The sequence below is a fragment of the Capsicum annuum genome, chromosome 10, assembly GCF_002878395.1.
Source record: "Capsicum annuum cultivar UCD-10X-F1 chromosome 10, UCD10Xv1.1, whole genome shotgun sequence".
Classification (NCBI taxonomy): domain Eukaryota; kingdom Viridiplantae; phylum Streptophyta; class Magnoliopsida; order Solanales; family Solanaceae; genus Capsicum; species Capsicum annuum.
Window position 1 is genome coordinate 17043482 of NC_061120.1, and position 9874 is coordinate 17053355.

Here is a 9874-nt window from a genome sequence, read left to right on the forward strand (position 1 = left end):
TCATAAAATGTCATCACAAAATGTTGGATTTTGTGACCTTCTTCTTATGGTGACGACATTTGTGACAAGTCGTCAGGCTTGTGACAAGTCATCACAAAATATCATCATAAAATGTTGGATTTTGTGACTTTCTGCTTATGGTGACGACATTTGTGACAAGCCGCCAGGCTTGTGACAAGTCATTATAAAATGTCATCACGAAATTTCCAGGCTGATACGCTGGAGTAAAATAGGCATAACTCTTTGCTCCAATAACAGATTTTGGCAAAATTGGTATCGTTGGAAATATAATTCAATTATCTATCTTTTGGTGGGTCATGAGCTCAGAAATTCATAGTATAACGATAGATATGATCGTTTGAAGTTGATCATACCAATATACATCTCAAGAATTTAATCGGCAAGGAATGTTTTTATTCGTCTAATAGCTAGGACACTTTTGAGGCCCTAATACTCATCACTCTAGATCATGTAGCTACCAAATAACTAACTTTATTTCTAACGACCTTGAAACAGGGTTCTACTATTAGTTGAAATTCTCGGGGTATTACAATATCTCCTCCTTGGAAACATTCGTCCTCGAATGTCACTAGTTAAGCTGGGAATGCAAAGAAACTCAGGATGCACAGTTGGAATAGTTCTTTGAATTGAATCTATGTCATTCTAAATTTTTTAATATTTCTGAGAGTGCACAAATTTGCAACAAAATAGCTATATAGCTGAATCTTTGGTTAGATAGGGGCTGAATTAAGAAAAAGTAATACCTTCGGCTTGCTCTGAATTTCTGAAGAAGAGGTGTGGGTACTTGGATTGCATATCTGCTTCGGCTTCCCAAGTAGCACCCTCAACTGATTGGTTCCGCCTTAAAACCTTGACCAATGGAACTTCTTTGTTCCTTAGTCTATGCAATTGGTAATCTAGGATCTCATCTGGAACCTTATCAAACGAAAGGTTATTCTGAACATCTAAGCTATCTAAAGAATCAACAATGCTAGAATCATTAATATGCTTCCTAAGAATGGAAATATGAAAAAATAGGATGAACAATTGACAACTCTACAGACAGCTCAACTTCAAAGGCTACGTTCTCAACACGGCTGAGAATTCTGTAAGGCCTAATGTAATGGGGACTAAGTTTCCCTTTCTTCCCAAATCTTTTCACCCCTTATATGGGCAAAATTTTCAGATACACCAAATTATTAACTTCGAGCTCAAGGTCTTTTCGTCTCATATCTACATATGACTTTTGAAGACTCTGAGCTGTCTTTAACCTTTCTCTAATCAACTTCACCTTCTCCATCACCTCAAATACTGCATCAGGTCCAACCAAAGTAGCTTTACCCACTTTGAACCAACCTATGGGTGATCTACATCTCCTAGCATATAATGCCTTGAATAGTGCCATCTTGATACTAGCATGGTAACTATTGTTGTAAGCAAACTCTATCAATGGAAAATGCTCATCTCAACTACCTTTGAAATCAAGGGCACATGCCCTCAACATGTCCTCCAAAGTTTAGATAGTCCTCTCAGCCTGACCATCTGTCTGCGGATGAAAAACAGAACACATATGAACTTGGGTACCAAGACCCTTCTGAAATGCTCTCCAGAACTGAGAAGTAAAATGAGTACCCCTATCTGAAATGATAGAAAAGAGAACTCCATGCAACCTGACCAACATCTAAATATACAATCTAGTATAGTCCTCAGCTGTATAAGATGTGTCCACAGGCAAGAAATACGCTGACTTAGTCAGCCTATCGACAACAACCCAGATGGAATCATGATGGCATCGGGAAAGAGGTAAGCCAACCACAAAATCCATATTTATCTCTTTCCACTTCCAAGTTGGGATACTAAAATCTTGCATCACACCATGAGGTCTTTGGTGCTCAACCTTAACCTGTTGATATGTTGCACACCTTTTTACAAAATCAGCTATATCCTTTTTCATAGTACACCACCAATAGATTTCCCGCAAGTCGTGGTACGTCTTGGTAGTGCTAGGATAAATAGAATACCGTGCACCGTGCCCTTCATCCATAATTCTCTACCTCAGATAACTAACATCAGGAACACATAATCTACCCTACAACCTCAACACCCCATCTCCCCCTTGAGAGAAAACCTCTAACTTTTGGTCCTTGACTAACTCCTTCAGTCTGACCAAGCTAGCATCTAAGTCTTGTTTCTCCTTTACTTCTGAAACCAAAGAGGATTTGGAACTACTCTGCACAAAAATATTTCCCATAGTGAAATCAAGCAACTTAATACCCAGTCTAGCCAGACGATGCACATCATAATCCAACTCTTTCTTACCTTCTTAGACATGCAAAATACTACCCATACACATCCTAATAAGGGTATCTTCCAAACCATTGACCTTGCTCGGATGATACAAAATGCTCATATCATAGTCTTTTAACAATTCTAACCACCTTCACTGCCTAAGATTCAACTCCTTTTGAGTCAACACATACTGCAGGCTTTTGTGATCAGTAAAAACATCAATATGCACACTATACAAATAATGTCTCCAGATTTTCAGAGCAAACACTACAACAACCAACTCTAAGTCATGGGTTGGGTAATTCTTCTCATGAGGTTTTAACTATCGAGATGCATACGCTATAAATTTACCCTTTGCATCAAAACACAACCCAAAAAAAACTCTTGAAGCATCACAGTATACTACAAAACCATTTACACCATCAGGCAAAGTCAACATAGGGGCGAAAGTGAGTCGAGTCTTCAACTCTGGAAAACACTTCTCACAGGAATCCGATCAGAGGAACTTAAATTTTTTTTGGGTCAATTGAGTCATAGGAGACGCAATGGAATAGAACCCTTCAAAAAAATGGTGGTAATAGCCAGCTAGACCCAAGAAACTTCTAATATCAGACGGAGAGATAGGCCTAGGCTAATTTCTTACAACCTCTGTTTTTTGGGGATCAACTCTAATACCTTTTGCTGAAATAATATAACCCAGAAATGCTATGGACCTTAGCTAAAACTCACACTTACTGAATTTGGTGAATAACTTAAGATCTCTAAGAGTTTGCAAGACAATTCTAAGATATTCTGCTTGATTACCCTTACTTCGAGAATACACAAGGATGTCATCAATAAACATAATGACGAGCATATCAAGATATGGCTTAAACACTCGATTCATGAGGTCCATAAAAGTTGTTGGGGCGTTAGTTAGCCTGAAAGACATGACAAGAAACTCAAAATGATCATAGCAGATTCGAAAGGCTGTCTTAGGGATATCACACCCCCTTACTTTAGGTTGGTGATAGCTAAATCTAAGGTTTATCTTGGAGAAATAACTCACACCTTGCAACTGATCAAATAAATCATCTATTCTCGGAAGAGGGTACTTTTTCTATACTGTGACCTTATTAAGCTGACGATAGTCAATGCACATACGCAAAGAACCATCTTTCTTTTGTATGAAAAGGACAGGTGCGCCCTAAGAAGATACACTGGGCCTTATAAAACCTTTGTCTAGGAGATCTTTGAGTTGTTCTTTCAACTTCTTTAGCTCTGCAGGTGCCATATGGTGGGGAGGAATTAAAATAGGCTGAGTGTCAGGAAGAAGATCGATCTCGAATTCTATCTCTCTATTGGGAGGTACCCCTGAGAGATCTTTCGGAAAGACATCAGGAAACTCATTGACAATGTTGACAGAATGGATACTTAGGGTTTCAGACTTAATGTCTTTTACTCTAGCCAAGTGATAAAAGCAACCCTTAGATATAACCTTCCTGGCTTTGAGATAAGAAATAAAATGACTCTTGGGAGGTACTAAACTCCCGGACCACTTGAAAACTGGTTCATCAAGAAACTAAAATTTAACTACACGAGTACGACAATATATAGACGTATAGCAGCAGTAAGGCCAGTCCATACCTAGGATAACATCAAAATCAACCATATCTAACTCTATAAAATCAGCAAGTGCGACTCTATGAAGGATTGTAATAGGACAATTCTTATATACTTGATTAGCAACAACAGACTCCCCTACTGGGGTAGAAACTAGAATAGGCTGAGAAATACTTTTGGGACTCTTCTCAAAATTCACAGCAACAAGTGGGTTCATATAAGACAAACTTAACCTGGGGTCCAATAACATATATACATCAAAATGAAATACACGAAGCATACCAGTAACAACATCTAGAGAATTCTCCTGCTCGTGATGGGAAGGTAGGGCATAAAACCTATTTTGGTGCTGACTGCCAGCAATACTAGAAGAAGCGCCCTGAGGAGGAGATGGATGGGCTGCAGAAGCTGATGCACTAGTGGCCTGGGTCAGGGATCGGGTATCTATGCTTCCTTGCCTGGCATGTGGGCACTTTCTAAGCTAGTGTCCTATCTTTCCATACCCAAAATAATCACACTGTTTATCCAAACACTCACCCAGATAAGTCCTACAACACTTGGCATAAGGAAGAAAGTTGGGCTTGCTACTCGCACTCAGCTAAGGCCTGGACATAGAAAACTTGTTTCCTTACTCTGGCCTACCTCTATGTGTTGGGGCACTAGTATATGAGGGTTCTGGCATAGAAGAACTACTGGAACTGAGGGTGGTTCCCTCCCTGGAATCTATCCTGACCATACTCGTGCTGTTTAAACCTGGCTTTCTTGTTACCTCTCACTTTATCTCTTTCCCTTATCTTATCCTCCTCTATTTACTGCACATAGATCATCAGCCTAGAAAAATCAATCTCCTTCTTTAACATAGCAATGTGACATTTTTTCAGTACTAAGCTCGACACACCTATCACAAACTTTCTCATACCAGTTTGGGCGTCGGAGATCAAGTCAGGCGCATATTTTGCTAGCTGATTGAACTTTAAGCAGTACTCCTTAATAGTCATGGAACACTATCTCAAGTTCATAAACTCTTCAATCTTCGCCTTTCTTAACTCCAAAGGAAAGAACCTATCCAAGAATACATCTTGGAACATCTGCCAGGTAATGGGAGCATCATCCTCCCCTCTACCCTTCCTCTAAGAAACCACCCAGTCATACATAATGTCCTTCAACCTATAGGATGCTAACTATACACACTCTTTTTTGGAAACACGCATTACCTGTGCGATCTTCCTTATCTCCTCAAGATATAATTGTGATTCTTCCCTGCCTTTGACCCATAAAACTCTAGCAGACTCATCCACATAAAGTCACGAATTCTGGCATGGGATACATTTTCATTCAGAGGATCAGCAGGCTGAGGTTGCTGATCATTTTTATTTCTTCGCACTCGGCGGGAGGCATATTCTGAAATAAGACAGCACGAATTAATAGCTAAGAGAGACAACTTGAGCATGATTGACCTGAGAGGAAGAAATGACTTGTTCCTAAAATATTTCGTAGCCTCTTTCTCATAGATGTGGTGCGCTACACACCGATGATCAAGACTCTACCTAACGCGGCTTCTCAGAATCCCTAGGATACTCTAAACCTTAGGCTCTGATACCAAGTTTTTAGCGCCCTGCAATCAGGTCCCAGAACATCACACGGTGATTAAGGCTATAAGTAGCCCCAAACTAACCCTTTGAGCCTTCTACTTCATATATTAGCTTACTTAAAGATAAAAAGCATGAACTCAACACTGTGATATCATAAAATGAGAAATATGAATGAAATACTTGGTCTGAACAAACTACAACTCAAAGAAAATCTTAAAGTGCTGATAATCTGATGACCAGTCTAACAAACCTCTACTACTTGAAACTAGAGATCCATTGGGATAGGTCCCCAACTGACTCATACTAAAGTGACAAAAATTAAACAACTACTAAATAAAACTAGAAGTCTGAGAATAACTAGTCTACAAAACATGAGGACTCACCACGGCTGATATGTAGATAGGAGTGCTCGAAAGAATCATTAGTGAGACTGAGACTGAGCACCTGAACCTACATTATAAGAATATATGGCACACAGACAAAATATGTAGGTCAGTACTTTAGGAGTGTACTAAGCATATGGGGGAGTTTGCAATTAAAATACTCAATATCATAAACGTTTATAGATAACCTGCATAGTGTAAAACATACTCACACAGCTTGAAATAAATATATGCCACAAGAATCATAAATCATTATGCATTTACTTAAAGCCTCAAATTATCATGACACCTGAAATTATTAGGACCATAGCTTTCAAAAACACTTATACTTTCAAAACTTTGTAACTTTAAGACTAAAACTCTTTGAAACTTGGAAGACTTTAGGACTTAGAGAACTTTAGGAATTTAGGGAGTTTCTCTTAACCGACATAAACCATGTGAGATATATGGAGTCCAACATCTTATCCATATTGGGGAGAGATGTTCTATCCTTGCCATTAGATAAAACCTTAACTTTAGTGATCACTATCTTAACCCACTTGGGGCATATCAAGAACCTATGGGGGCATGTAGTTCTGGGGCATGAGACCTCAGAATAAAGCCCAACTCAGTGCTAAATACTACTCCCTTACTTAGCTCAAAACTTTAGAAAATCCACCTTAAAGCAATTCAACAATATATATATATATATATATATATATATATATATATAATGGGAGCCAAAATGCATCCCCTTTACTTCAAACTCAAGAATGTGGATTTCTATCTTAACTTACAATCAAAACTCACTTCTTGATATTCTTTAAAAATCGCTAGCATCTCATTCTCAAACTCATGCTTTAACCATAAGGTTTATTCACAACAATAGGACTTGAAATTCTCAAAACATGATATAGACGATGAATTATGCAACTTAAACCATAAATTGACAATTTAAAACATTAATATACATAATAATATTACAACTCAAAGCTTGGGTAAGACATAGTTTTATAAAACTCACAATATAATAACATGATAGAAAATTTCCATGAATTTACGAAATACTTTATGAAAATATGTAACTTTTGGGCACAAAAACAAAAGGGTGTTCCTGTTTAAAACCACGTACCTTAAACTTGGAGCTTTTGGATAACTTCAAAAATTTGAAAAGGTTATTCATGAACTGTTGGGTGTCCCTTGAATCTCTCTTAACAGGGAGTTCAAATATGCAAGAATTATTGAGTTGAATCTCAAGATAATTGAGTTTTTATGTTGAAACCCTAACCTTGTGGTTGAAGGTATGCAGAGAATTTTGAGATGTTCAACTAAAGAGAAATAGAAGAAAATACATTATCTGAGGGTTATAAGTCATGGAAAGTGCAGGAAAAAGACGAAAATACCCTTGCAAAAACTTTATTAAATTGCTGAAAAAGTAGCTGACGATATTCGTGACAAGTCGTTATACTTGTGATAAGTCATCACGAATGTCATCACAAAAGGGTGAATTTTATGATTTTCGGCTTAAGGTTGATGACATTTTGTAACAAGCTGTCAAACTTGTGATAAGTCATCACAAAATGTTTGATTTTGTGACCTTTTGCTTATGGTGACGACATTTGTGACAAGTCGTCTGGCTTAAGACAAGTCATCACAAAATTTTGGATTTTGTGACTTTCTGCTTATGGTGATGAAATTTGTGACACGCCGCCAGGCTTGTGATAAGTCATCACAAAATATCATCACGAAATTTTCAGGCGATATGCTTGAGTAAAATGGGCATAACTCTTTGCTCCAATAATGGATTTTGACAAAATTAGTATCGTTGGAAAGATAATTCAATTATGTATCTTTTAGTGGGTAATAAGTTCAGAAATTCATAGTATAATGATAGATATGATTGTTTGAAGTTGATCATACCAATATCCATCTCAAGAATTCATTCGGCAAGGAATATTTTGATTCGTCTAATAGGTTGGACACTTTTGAGGCCCTAATACTCATCAAGATAGATCACATAGCTACTAAATCACTAACTGTGTTTCTAATGAGCTTGAAATAGGGTTCTACTATTAGTTGAAATTCTTGGGGTATTACACCATACTACCTTTTCTCTTGCTTAGTGACTTGAATTTGGGGACAACTTTGAGTCCGATTGAAGTGGTGAACTTTCATACTCCCGAAGACTCCATTTAACGCTATGGAATTATTTTCATTGTTTTTGTTTCTTGAATTTTTGTTTTGTCAATGGTCGGGGGCATGTCCCGATCGAATGTTACTTGATTTTGGTTAGAGGCTTTGTCAGACTACTATGGGCATGGGCGGTGTCAGTATTGGTGTCAGTCTAGGTATTAGTATTGGCACTGACTGGATATTTGATTAAGGTTGTTGTATTATCAACATAGACTTTATTTAATGTCTTTGCATTATTACTGATTTATCTTGTTATATGTACGAAATTCATTTGACATAGGGTACACAACGGTTATTTTGGGTATTGAAGGTGGTATCTGATCCTGGTTGGACTTGAGATACCTGATACAACTATGCCCTAGTTTGGGTCATGTCAGGAATTCATAATCCTAGGACATGGGTCTAATTGATTACCCATTAATAATTGAAGAAGACAAACTCATGTAGACAAGAGTTATTATTAAAACTAAATAAAACAATAATTCTGGTAATCGACAAAAACACTAACAAAGGCCGAGCTCAGTAAGGAATTGGCTATGTATAATGACTTCACACCATGTTATATGCACAATCACATCTAAAAAAGATCAATGAGGCATTGGTGATGTATAATGACATTGTACACTGTAACGCACAAACTCTTATTCAGAATTCAACAAAGAACTAAATACATTCAAGAACTAACAAATCAAGTTTGGAAACAATAGTTATCTTGAGATTGACAGATCTACTACAGGTCTTAGATTGAATGCCAAATAAATAGGAAAATACTTTTCTTGATTAAATATATCCTCCCTAGAGACACTATAGTTATTTGGATGGCTAAGAGCATTAGTAGTTGGCTTTACTGAGGCATAAGACACTGGGGTTTGTCCAATTGTTTCTGTTGCTAGAGTATTAGAGTAGCTATTTCTATGTAATTGAGTGTGCATTACAAGAACTTAGCTCTTATGATGCTAAACATGAATTCTAAGCTAGTAGCTTCTGCTGTGAACTTTGTAGCAATACATTCTTTGCTCTAATAAATTTCTTAATTGATAATAAAATTTCGGACTTTGAATTAGGTAGAGGACGCATGAACGTAGGCCCCACTACCACTAATTATTATGTAGTATCGACCACTGGGGTAAAACTTAGTCGGGCACCTTTCCAAATTGCAATGGATGTCACCAACCTAGGCCATAGGTCTTACTAATCTCCCATTAACCCTATCCAGGTAAATATGTTATCCAATTAGTTCAGCCCATTATTGCTACTACTATTTTTGCTCCACTTTTCTCTTAGATGAAAATGTGGAAAGATTACTCAAAATGGTATTAGCATCTTCAGCTTTCTAGTTGGTGAAAACCACAACTCTTCTCAACTTACTAAGAGGTTTTGTCTATCAACTGTGATGACCATCGTAAACCAAAATTCCTAGGAAAATCTATCAATAGAGATCTTATTAGATACTCTGAACTAAGTGACCTAGAGTTTTCCTTTCTTTTCACCTCCAAATCCACAGCTACTTTTCAATGGGCCAACTCTCTTGAAACTAGAAGCTGCTTTTTCTCTAGTAGTTGTAACCCAGAATCAACCTTAACCTTCAAAGACTTGGGAAAGAGTAAAAACTATGGAATGCTAAGAGCAAACAAAAATGAAATGGAAGTTATATTAGCATCCATAAAATTCCTAGTAATATAAATCACCAACTTAGACAAACCAATAGGTTTAAAGTTCACTGAATTAGTCAGCAAGAGATAGATAATCCTATTCCCATGGAACTTAACCAAGTTTATAATAAACATCAAATGCCCAAGCACACTAACAAAAGGGATGTTTGTGACCTTATTAAAA

At 37.2% G+C, this 9874-nt stretch overlaps 1 non-coding gene across 1 annotated transcript; it reads right to left on the reverse strand.

Annotated features, from left to right (window-relative positions):
- Positions 1-9102: 9102 nt before the first annotated feature.
- Positions 9103-9262, reverse strand: LOC124888382. The gene has a single exon (XR_007046508.1). It is a non-coding gene; the product is annotated as a U1 spliceosomal RNA (small nuclear RNA).
- Between the last annotated feature and the right edge of the window lie 612 nt (positions 9263-9874).